General features: G+C 37.1%; 1 long non-coding RNA gene across 1 annotated transcript; it reads left to right on the forward strand.

Annotated features, from left to right (window-relative positions):
- The first annotated feature begins 4,019 nt into the window (after positions 1-4,019).
- Positions 4,020-5,152, forward strand: LOC113360898. Its single transcript, XR_003364853.1, has 5 exons — positions 4,020-4,138; positions 4,256-4,303; positions 4,386-4,600; positions 4,690-4,710; positions 4,815-5,152. It is a non-coding gene; the product is annotated as an uncharacterized LOC113360898 (long non-coding RNA).
- Positions 5,153-12,436: the final 7,284 nt, after the last annotated feature.

Consider the following 12,436-nt stretch of genomic DNA (forward strand, 5'->3'; position numbering starts at 1 on the left):
TAAAGACAGCAGTTTACTTACTCAATCGAACACCTAGTAAAGTTGTACCAAAAACCCCATTTGAGCTCTGGACGGGGAGAAAACCAAGTTTGAATCATCTGCATGTGTGGAGTTGTCCAGCAGAAGCTAGAATTTCTAATACTAACATTAAGAAGCTAGATGCTAGAACCATAAATTGTCGTTTTATAGGATATCCAGAAAGATCTAAAGGTTTCCGCTTTTACTGCCCGATGAGATCTACCCAAATTGAGACAAATGATGCTAGGTTTCTGGAATTTGATGGTGGGAGTCTAGATCATCGAGAAGTGGTGTTTGAAGAAGTAATAGATGATCTACCACCATTTGTGATTCCAAATATCTTAACTGGGTTTCCATCTTCAGAAGTTTTGTTACCTATAGACACTACAATAGATGAACCAAACACTGAAATTGCTGCTCCTGTAGGTCCTCAAGTAGTTGAGACTTTTGTAACCATTCAAGAAGACATTTATCCTACTGAACCTGTAGAGTTAAGAATATCAAGTAGGAAACGGAAACCAGTAATTCCCGACATCTATCAAACTTATTTGACTGAAGGTGATGTGCAAGAAACTAATGACCCATCGAGCTATGCAGAAGCAGTAAGTAGTGAGTTATCACAACAGTGGATAGAGGCTGCGGAAGAGGAAATTGAATCGATGGATAAAAATGGAGTTTGGGAGCATGTTCCACTACCAAAAGTGGCGAACGTCATTGGATGTAAATGGGTATTCAAGACAAAGAGAGATTCCGAAGGGAAAGTGGAAAGACGTAAGGCACGGCTAGTCGCAAAGGGATATAATCAGAAATCAGGGATTGATTATACAGACACTTTCTCTCCCGTTTCAAAGAAATATTTCTTAGAATTGTGCTGGCATTGGTAGCACATTTTGACATGGAACTGCATCAAATGGATGTCAAAATGGCATTCTTAAATGGGGACCTTCAAGAAGATATCTACATGGAGCAACCTCATGGTTTTAAGATAAAGGGAAAAGAACAACTAGTTTGTAAGTTGAAGAAGTCCATTTATGGACTGAAACAAGCTTCACGACAATGGTACTTGAAGTTTGATCAGGCCATTTTTGGTTTTGGTTTTAAGGAAACCCTTATAGACAGATGTATATACTATAAGATCAGTGGGAGTCGCTTCATCTTTTTGGTATTATAAGTAGATGATATATTATTAGCTAGCAATGATATTCATCTTTTACTTGATACTAAGCGTTTTCTGTCTAAGACTTTTGATATGAAGGATATGGGAAATGCATCATATGTCTTGGGAATTAAAATTCAAAGAGACCGGAAGGCTGGAATTCTTGGTTTATCTCAGAACGCTTACATTGATAAGGTGCTTAAGAGGTTTAACATGTAGGATTGTGCACCTGGAGATACACCATCAGCAAAAGGAGATGTATTTAGCAAGAATCAATGCCCTAAAAATGAAATTGAGAAAAGGCAGGTAAATGCTCTTGAGTATGCATCAGCTATTGGGTGTTTGATGTATTTGATGATATGTTCCAGACCCGATATTAGTTATATAGTTGGAATGCCTGGTAGATACCAACAGAATCCAGGTATTTCTCACTGGAGAGCCGTGAATACCTATAGAAAACAAAGGACTATATGCTTGTGTATAGAAGGTCAGATTTTTTGGAGATTAGTGGATTTTCGGATGCAGATTTTGCTGGATGTCGAGATAGTTACAAATCCACTTCAGGGTACATTTTTAAGCTTGTTGGTGGTGCTGTTTCTTGGAGGAGTTCTAAACAATCACTGCAAACATGCTCAACTATGGAAGCAGAATATGTAGCTTGTTTCGAGGCTACCCAACATGTTGTCTGGTTAAAGAATTTCATTACCGAGTTATCAGTTGTGGATTCTATAAACCAGCCAATTAAAATTTTTGCGACCATGAAGGTGTAGTAAATTGTGTGAAAAATGATAGTACAACTACCGACACCAAATATATTATGGTGAAGTATCTATCTGTGAGAGAGAAGTATAAAATGAGAATTATTGTAGTTTCCCATCTTTAGACTCATTACATGATTGATGACCCTTTAACTAAGGGACTTCCACCCCGTATTTTCAAGGAGCATGTATCCCGTATGGGAATTCAAGAATCTTTTGATGTTGTTCATTAGTGGGAGTTAGATTTCCAGTTTTTAGTATTGGGTTTACAGTAAACTAGTAGCTTGTTTTCTTTTTGTTTTGTTTTTAGTACTATAGTTCATATGATGCTATTTATAGTGGGAGGAAGCTTTCCATTCCCTTGTTTTCAGTACTTTAAACTTATAAGTAGCTTTGTTTTGATTTCAGTAAACACTCTGATAGTTTTCTATGGAACCTAGTAAAGTGATCTTGTTTTGGTTCAGTAAATTATATTGAAATTCATATATATATCATCTGATATGCTACAGTTTAATCCAGTAAAATGAGTGTAGTTTTATTAAGCTACTTCTCTTGATGCATAATACTCATATGTTATGAGTATGAATATATACTATACAGTTGCCTAAGAAAGCTTCGCATAAGCTTTAACTGCTTGATCTTAACGTAGGTAGGCACCATTGTTAATGAGCTTTTGTCTTGAATAGTTGGTAACAGTTAGTTACGTGCGGAAGCAGTAAAATGTTGAGATAACATGAACATTTTGTTGCATGAAGCATGGACTAATGTGAATGACACGTAAAAGATTGCAGTAAATTTTGTGTTAAACATTCACAACACCTCAATCACCGCCGTAAAGTATAAAGATGACCTGGGGACTATAACAATGCTAAAACTGTGACCTTGTACTGGCCTTGCATCTTATAGAATGCATTATCTTCTTGATCCAACTTAGTGGTGCTATTTTATCTAGGTAAAGGTTTAACTAGACAATATTTTCTTGTATGTTGCCCTATGTGACTGGTTTTCAAACATAAAGGGTGGCCACCCATTTTCTAAATTGACCAGTGCTATCTTAAAATTTTGTAATGTGTTTTGTATTGACCAGTGGGACAATGTAAGATGTAGTTCAGTTTCTATGCGAACAAAACTCCTTTAAGTGGTCAACACTAAACACGATTTTCACTAAAACTCTGGATTTGGTCACAGGGGTCTTTCATATCATAAGAAATAAGAAAACTAGTTTGAGGAAACTCTTAGCTGTTCAAGGCTATTTGGCGATTTGATAGGGATTGTTCTCTATCTCTAATTTTTCGTAATGGGTAAGAATTGAAATTTATTATAAAGAGGTGAGTCCCTCTTCTCGTCTAACTTGCAAAATAAAAGTATTCTATATACAGCAGATTTGATAGAGAGGAGAAGACTCAATTCTCAAAGCTAATTGTTGATTCTCATACAGTTGCAGTTACAGATTGAATAAATGGATGTTTTAATTGCAGATTTGCTTCAGGTATGTATTCAAACTCAATCCCTTATGTTTAATCATGATTCTAATCTAGACAAGATCTGTACAAAACAGGTTGTTTATAAGCTATATGTGTAAATAGAATTTTCCTACACGAAATGGTTGGTGCTGGCATTGGTTATAGATTAGGTAGCAGTAATGGTGTTGGCTTCAGAGAGCAGGAGTTATGTTGATTCTGGTTTACATTCTTAAAAACTGATTCTAGTTTACATTCTTAAAACTTTGCTCGCAACCAAACATGAACAGGGAAGAATTTATATGCCACGCCACCAAAAATGTTAGTGGTTCGATATAAAAGATCTTATGGTTTGTAATTTTTTGTCAAAACCTTTAGTTAAAACCTTTTGTTCCTTGAACCCAACCGTTAAAAAATTCATGATAGGTATCAAGTTATCCAAAATGTGATAGTTGCTTTTATAGTTATCCAACAATGGATCTTCAACATTAGCTATTTAAGATTGTCGCTGCAACAATTTATAAGTATTTCTAGAGTTTATTTTACATACTCTAAGTTCTTTGATCTTCTAAATGAACAACACTAATAAAGTAAGTTCGTGTTGTGTTTTTGTAGGAGAAAGTCGTAAAAGCACACTACTTGGAGGAAAAGGGAGAAGCATTCACATTTGATGAAATCTATCACTTCATGGTATCCTAAATTCGGGAGTATGGCCCGGACTTTGATATCAACGGTTTTGTAAACTGGTACACAAGAATTTCTTGCTTTTGTAATTGGTTTATTCCTTTGTTTAGCTGAAGAAATATGTATGTGGTTATGTTCTTCAGCATGTATTTGTTCCTAATGTTCTCTTTCAAATTCAGTTGTACGAAGAGATCAATGGCAGAGTAAAACATGCTGTCATCTCGCTGGTATGTTAAGGATAGATCTTTAACTCTCAGGTTCGAACAGTTATTCCTATCTTATCACTACTTATCAAATTTGCTTGGACAGATTAATCGAGAGCGTGAAGGAGAGCAAATTGATCGAACTTTGGTTAAGAATGTTCTCCATATATTTGCCGAGATTGGAGTAGAGAATATGGAATGTTACTTAAATGAGTTCCGAATTCCTTGTCGGGCAAGTTCCGACCCGCATGAAGAATGCTTACAGAGAAAGAAGGATAGGGTTTTTTACATTTAGCATGGGGGAACGAGGACAAACAAATAGTAAGTGACATTCAACTTAATTGACATTCACATTTATGAAATGAACTTAGAAGTATCCTGTCAAATTGACATTACTTACGCTGATGCAGGATTTGGAGCAAGTTAAACAGGTAGAGATAAAATCAAACGTAATTGAAACTCATGCAAATTAGAAAACAAATGAAAATCAATTAGATGGTAGTATTGCTTACTCCGATAACAATTATGATTGCAGCTTAAGGACCATAACCCATGATAAAAGAAGTGTGGATATTGCAGCACTGTTTGTGGATTCTCATGGCTCATGAGAGAAGAATTGAAGAGTTTTAAAGAAGGAAAACTTCCAATGAATTAGTCTTTATTATCCAAAGGACAATTTGAGGAAAGCTAGTGCTTTGTTGCTAAACTGCTTATACTGTTCATTTCGCTTCAAATCTTCGCCATTTTCTCATTTTGCTTTTTCTTTGCTAATTTATTGTAGAATTGCGCCCATAGCATATTAAAAATCTCAAATTTCTTTTTTTCTTTGGTCATATTTTTGCATAACCTTAACTGAAAGATGTCAAACCTAAACTAATTTATAGTGGAAGTAACAGCGGGTGCTGAATGTCCCTTGCATATCTTCTCTATAAACCCTGGCAGCTCTGTTGAGACTAAAGTTAGTTGGTTTACCTATTACTTCCATCTTATTCCAGTAGTCTCTAAGCAACAATGATAGCTTTAGATATTAAAATAAGGACCTTCCTTCTAGATAACACTCTGAAAGTGAATAGCCTCAATAAGACCATTACAAATGGGCAAAGAATATAGCATATGTGCCATAATTTTGATCGCAATTGGAGTTGGTGGCTGCTCTGAGAAGGAGAGACCACTAAGAAATGGTTTCGTTGTTGGACCAGTTTTCAGGGATAGCCTGGCTTTGGTCTGAGAGGCAGTTCAACGTGGAATGAATTTCAAACTCCTTTTTGAGAAGTAGCCTGGCCCGCCTGGCATCAAACTCCTTCTGAGATATGGTCCTGAGTAAAAATAGTCCTTGCCCTGTTACAAGCGGTGGCTTGCTAAACCCAAATCTAAAGCTGAATATAGCTTTTAGTATGGAGCCACGATAAAAGAATCGCATGTGAGTTGGCGGTTTTGATGAACAACAGAACTGAATACATCCCGTTAAATCATCTTCTAAAGAACGATTTTTTGGGGACTACTCAGAAAATGGGGGGACTACTCTCAAGTTTTTGGGATGGTTATTTGTAGTAATTTCCAATCACCCCTTATCTGATTTTTTTTAAAATACCTACTTTACCCTTAATGATTAACTTAGTTAGTGTGATGATTAATTGGTGTTAGTGTTATGATTAATAACTAATTAATTAGTGATTAGTGAGTTACATTAGTGAGATTGTTTTGTTATAACATTACTATTGAGAAGAAGAAGAAGAAGAAGAAGAAGAAGAAGAAGGAAATATGAAGAAGAAGATGGGTGAACCCAAAAAATCTTTTTTTGAGTTTAGTAATTATGATTTGAGTGATTCATGTGATGATATTTCAGAATTAGAATCAGAACCTCCTTCACCACATTGTGTATTTGTCAATACTTCTAATGATCCGGAAATGAGTTATTTGTTAGATGATGAAAGCTTTTTGCCCCAAACTCAAGCTAACCAAACAAATGATGGATTTTATCAGCCACAGCCTGAAGATGAAGCTATGGGTACTCAGGTATGCCTCATATTTAGTTAATGTAGCTTGAATTGTGCAAAAATTTGGCCAAACTCAAAATTTCTGGGGAAAATTTGGTCAGGTCAACCTAGTTCGGCTACCAAATTTAGCTTGCGAGGTAACCGAACCGTTCTTAATGTGTAGTTCGGTTACTAAATTTAGCAGACGCAGGTAACCGAACTACATTTTCATGGTGGTATTTTAGAGTTCGGTTATGTTTTTCCAGAACATGTAACCGAACTATTTTAATAGAGTTTACAGTGCATTGTTCGGTTGAGTCGATATCAGCACTTTTGTTACCGAACTTTCTGTTCGGTAAGGTTGCAGAAAATATAAATACAACATTTCTAACCGAACCTTTGAGTTCGGTTTAGTCGAGTTTTTCAGTTTCATTGGCGAACTTGTACATAGAAAATCTAAAGATAGAGTTCGGTAAGGCCCCAATTTATTTCTGGAAACTACATAACCGAACTTTTTGTTCGGTAGGGTCGATAAAAAAATTTACATTGCCGAACTTGTAAGCAATTTTTTTATGGTATTGACTTTATGCTATTACTTGTAGGTTCCATGTGATCCAATAGAACCAATGGAAAACCAACCTTCCCCAGTTGGTATTTTGTACGATGACACATCCCATCACTACATGAATGACTTGGTATTCACAAATACGGAAGATGCAAAGAGTTGGGCTAGACAACATGCACAAAAAGACATGTGCGTATTAGTATTGAATGGGAGAGAAAGAAAAACTCGCTTTGAAATGGTTTGTGAGAGAAGCGGTGATCCCGATAAAAGCCACAAGAGGAAGGGTTATGTTTATAAAGGAAAGACAAATAGGAAGAACAAAACTTTCTCAAAGAAGATTAATTGACCATTCAAGCTTACATTTAATTACAACGAAGATAAGGGTGGATGGGTTCTCTATAGGGTTATGCAAGGTTGTCATAATCATCCTCGTCCGGAGCATCTTGAAGGACATTTCATGGAGGCAAAGCTAACTTCTAAAGAGATGGACAAGTAGCTAAAATGAGGACAATGGGTATTTCACCGGTTCAAATGCTCCAAATACTAAAGGAGGATAACAAGGATAACCACTCATCTTTGTCCACAATTTACAATGCAATTGAGACAATTAGAAGGAAGGAATGGAGAGATAGACAAGTAATGCAACAAATTTTTTTTTTGGCCCAAGAGAAAAATTACGCGGTTCAAAAGGATGTGGATTCAAAAGGAGAGATAACACAACTCTTTATTGCGCATCCGACGAGTGTTCGATTGGCTTAATGCTTTCATAAAGTTCTAATAATGGATTGCACTTATAAGACGAACAAGTACGAGATGCCATTGTTGAATATTGTTGGGCGTACTTCGACGAAGTCACCGTTTACCGTGGCGTTTTGTTTCTTAAGAGATGAGCAAGAACCTAGTTTCATTTGGGCACTAAAACAAGTTAAGGCAATCTTCCTAGGTTATGATATTCCCGGGGTTATAGTGACGGATAATGATGTCGCATTGATGAATGCAATAGAGGAAGTGTTCCCACTAGCACATAATATGCTTTGTACGTTCCATATATGGTGTAATTTGATGAATAGGTGCAAGCCAATAATTTGTCCACCCAAGAAAATAGGATATGAAGAAATTAATATGATACCGGAAAAAGATCGAGCGGATGAAAAAGAGAAAGTTGAAAAATAATACGATATAAATTACGCTAAATGGGTTGCATTCAACGGTGAATGGGAATCATTGTGTTGGTCCCTTACCGAGGAAGAGTATTATCTAAATCTTGCGGAGTTTATCGCCCATTGGGATACTCCCGATTACCCCGGTGTTGTATCGTATGTTCTTCGCCAATGGTTGGAACCACACAAAGAGAGGTTTGTTTATGCCTATACCAACCAATATAAACACATGGGAAATCAAGCGACAAGTTTAGTAGAGTCGGTTCACCACCTGTTGAAGAAGAATCTCTTTGGATGTGTTGATAACTTTGTAACCGTGTGGAATGCTATGGAAAATTTTTTCAAGCGTGACATTGATAGAATTAAAGAGAAGTTCCAAAAAAGCCGTATATTCAAAATGAACTGAAAAAATGCCGACCACCCATTGTTCAAGGGGATCCATTACAATGTATCTCGGCAAATCGAATGAACAAATCTAGATGATCACGGTTATAAGGGTTTGTTGTGTCGGAGATGAATTTCTCATGAATTTTCCCACAATAACTTTGACTTATAATACCATTCATTCTTCGTTCTTCACTCCTCTTTGGATAGTATAATATGTAGTTTCTGCAAGAAATATCTTCATATAGAGTAAATTTAGGAGTAGTAGCTGCCATTTGTAGGAAATTTTGTAACAAAATGTTAACTATGAAACACCATATATATACCACTTGGGTGTATAACGGCTATAAAATTAGCCATTACTTGATATATAGTACATAATTTTAAAATTATGTACTATATTTATGTCAGTTAAAGGACATTTAAATTTCAAAATTATAAGTTCGGTTAGGAGAGAAAAACTTGCGATCCAACCGAACTCCGAGTTCTACATGACAAATACAAGTGGTCACCGAACTTTTTTGTGGAGGCTCACAACCAAACTAAGCATATATACGATTCCAAAAGCACTCCAAAACAAACCTAAGAATTGGTCTATGTGATTTCTGAATCAAGAGAATGAGTTTTCCAACATGTGCAATGGCAAAAATTTGAGTCTCCAGAGAACATTTCGGTGACCTAAGAAATAATAGTCTGCTAACCGAACTGCGAGTTCGGTAATACAAGTGGTCACCGAACATTTTTGTGGAGGCTCACAGCCAAACTAAGCATATATACGATTCCAAAAACACTCCAAAACAAACCTAAGAGTTGTTCTATGTGATTTCTGAATCAAGAGAATGAGTTTTCCAACATGTGCAATGGAAAAAATTTGAGTCTTCGGTGACCTAAGAAATAATGGTCTGCTAACCGAACTGAGAGTTCGGTTACAAGACAAATTATGTTTTTCTAACCGAGCTAATATCATATGGATGAAGGCTAACTGCTTCAGCCTACAGGAAATTTCAGTGACCCGTGAAAATGTTGCGAGGCAACCGAACTATGACTTCGGTAACCTGGTAGAATTTTACCAGGTAACCGAAAAAGAGTTCAGTGACCAGTAATTTATCACAGGTTAAAAATTTAAAAATTGCAGGTCACCGAAAACATACTGTATTTCAACATTTCAGTCTTATAACATTGAAAACACAAACCCAATAAAAATTGAAAACACAAACAAGGTTCTAAAAAAAATATAAAAGTGTTATACATACCAAACTACGAAATCCTCAAGTAATTGTTTAAAACACACAAACATACCAAATTAAATCATACGAAATCAATAACTAAGATGTCTTTTGAAACTAAAATCATACGAAATCACTAACGACCAGTTTTACGACCCCTCTTGCCACCTCCTTGTTTACCACGAGTTTTAGGTCGAACTTCCTCATCACTTGTGGTATCATCTCCTTGACCAGTTTCCTCCACAACACGACTTGAACCTTCTCCTTGTTGTCGACCCCTTTTACCACCTCCTTATTTATCACGAGTTTTAGGTCGAACTTCCTCATCACTTGGGGTTTCATCTCCTCCACCGGTTTCGTTCACAATGCGACTTGAACCTTCTCCTGGTTGTCGACCCCTTTTCAGTTGCTTATACCTATTTGGATCCACCATTCTTTTAGTTATAAGACCCTCCCACTGCTTGTAGTAGGCGGTTTGTTCCTTATTAGTCTCCATCGGCTCTCCACTTTTGATTTTAGCCATCCATTTCTTCAACAATTTCGAACCCTTCAACACCTAATTCCAATTTTAAGCACAAGTAAATATTTTTTCAATAGTTTGAAACAACCGAAAAGTATAAGAGAAAGAAATTTTCTTACCACATTATCCCATAACATTTTTGCTTCTTCTCCACAAATAGGCATATCCTTCTGAGCTCTCTTAGCCTCCCTCTCCTTTGCTTTTGCCTTTGCCGCATCAGCCTTATCTTGTTGTTCTTTATTTATCACAAAAGGATGACTAATTTCTTAATAAAACTCCATATAATCTTCCTCACATGCATTTACATCTCCCTCACAAGGTACCAAATCACCTCTTGGTATGTGGTAGTGTAGATGGGGGAAACGATTTGATGGTTTTTAAGGAATTGAGGAGACGACCGTACGGAGGAGAATCCTCGAACCGAGGAAAATGTTAAACCTCACACAGATGCACCGCTGCAAAGGGGGTGCTTTAGATTCGAGAGATCAATCTATAGTACTGCGGCCTAAATAAAGACAATGACCGTTCCAGAGTAAATTCGGTCACAAGAGAGGATGGTTGGTCTATAGTAGGGAAGCTGAGAAATGTGTGGAATGGATGGTAATCAAAGATTGTGGGTGTGTGAATTCCGAATACGATAAGCTCTGAGTGATTGAAATTGCTCAATTGAGAGTAGTTGCTCAATTGATGAGTTGATGATCTCGTGTTGTCGATGAGACGTGAGATTGATGATACTGATGATAATTAAATCATGATTTAGAGACTTATTTATATTGCTGGAATTGTAGACACCATGATTCCATGAAGTGTGACAGTTGATAGAATCAAGGAGTGGGGAAGTGAAGATCGTGTTTGAAACCAGTTGCTCAATGTGTGGAGACTTGGTCGACTTTCCACCCACTACCTCGTGAATTCCTTCAACTGATTGCACAACTTTCTCACATTCCATCGTGTGTTTGAACACACGTGTCGTAGACCTCCAGACCAAAACCCTAAGTGATATCCCCCCAAGTGACACGATTGACGTCTCGTGGTTTGTTAGTCAATTGATGACTTCATGGTTTGATGGGACGATGACCATGTAGTCGTTGAGTTGAACATGATGTTCTGAAACTCATGAATTGAACATGTCATGAGACAGAGGTATAGTTCTTACGATGAAGTGAGCAAGTATTGCTCATTCTATGGATCGTTGAATATTGATTGTTGAACTAATATTGAGAAAATATTCCTCATCTGAGCAAGTGCTGCTCATGTGATGAATTGTTGAATATTTGATTGTCTAAGCATGTGTTGCTCATCTGATGGATTATTGACAACGTACCAAAAATATTAATTAGAATACTGGTCGTTGAACCGAGCATAATTAATAAAATTAATGACCATGAGGCCGACGTAAAATTATTAAGGTTGGAATCTGGAATGATGATCCTTGGATTCAGAAACCCTAATTTGATCAATTGATGATCAATTCATGGTTCGTCAAAATTTCAACCATGGGACGAAGGAGGGAGCGACTACATGGGACCCTAGATCAACCATGTAGTGTCCATGTGCTCATGTGAGCAAATACGAAGAACTCTTGAAGAGTTGACGATTTGTTGGTGGAAGAATGATTAAATGCTGGTTTAATCATTTATTCAAAAATGATCGTCTGAGCCTTAGGTGAGAAAACCTAATTAATTATGCCGAGGCGAGGGACCGACCATGGAGTCATGAAACCGGCCCTGGGTTGTCTCGTGACCGCCTGATGATCACTTCATGAAAAATCCAAAGTGTTTGGGAGAGCTTTGGACCTAATACGAGCAATTGTGCAAATTAGGTCAAAACTGTGAAAATTGATGGGACCGGCTTCCGTGAGCCAAAGATCCAATCTTGGTCGGTCAAGATAGCGTCCTCGTGTCCCCAAGGCGTCCGTGTCTCAGTCCTGAGAATTTTGATGTTTTCTGACGTGCGATTGAGCATCCATTCGAGAAAATATGCCAAAATTAGGGTTTCGACGAAACTGAGGAAAACACCATGAGATGATGAAAAATAATTATAAAATAAGGGATGAGGTGGCGTAGGGCCGCCGTGGTCAAGGCAAGGTCGGCCGGTCGTGAACACGGTCCCGTGATGCCTTTCCCTTAATTTTATAATATTTTGATGATTTTATGAAAAATTCATGAATTTTGAGAAATTTGATGAATTTAGGGAGTTTCCATGAATTGAATGAGTTTTCATGAGTTCAGGGAAGCAAAAAATATTAAAATAATAAAAACACGGGCGTGTGGTACCGTGGAGGCATGACCGGACGGCTTGGGCCCGGTCCCACGAGTTTTCATAA

Source organism: Papaver somniferum, chromosome 3 (assembly GCF_003573695.1).
Source record: "Papaver somniferum cultivar HN1 chromosome 3, ASM357369v1, whole genome shotgun sequence".
Taxonomy (NCBI): domain Eukaryota; kingdom Viridiplantae; phylum Streptophyta; class Magnoliopsida; order Ranunculales; family Papaveraceae; genus Papaver; species Papaver somniferum.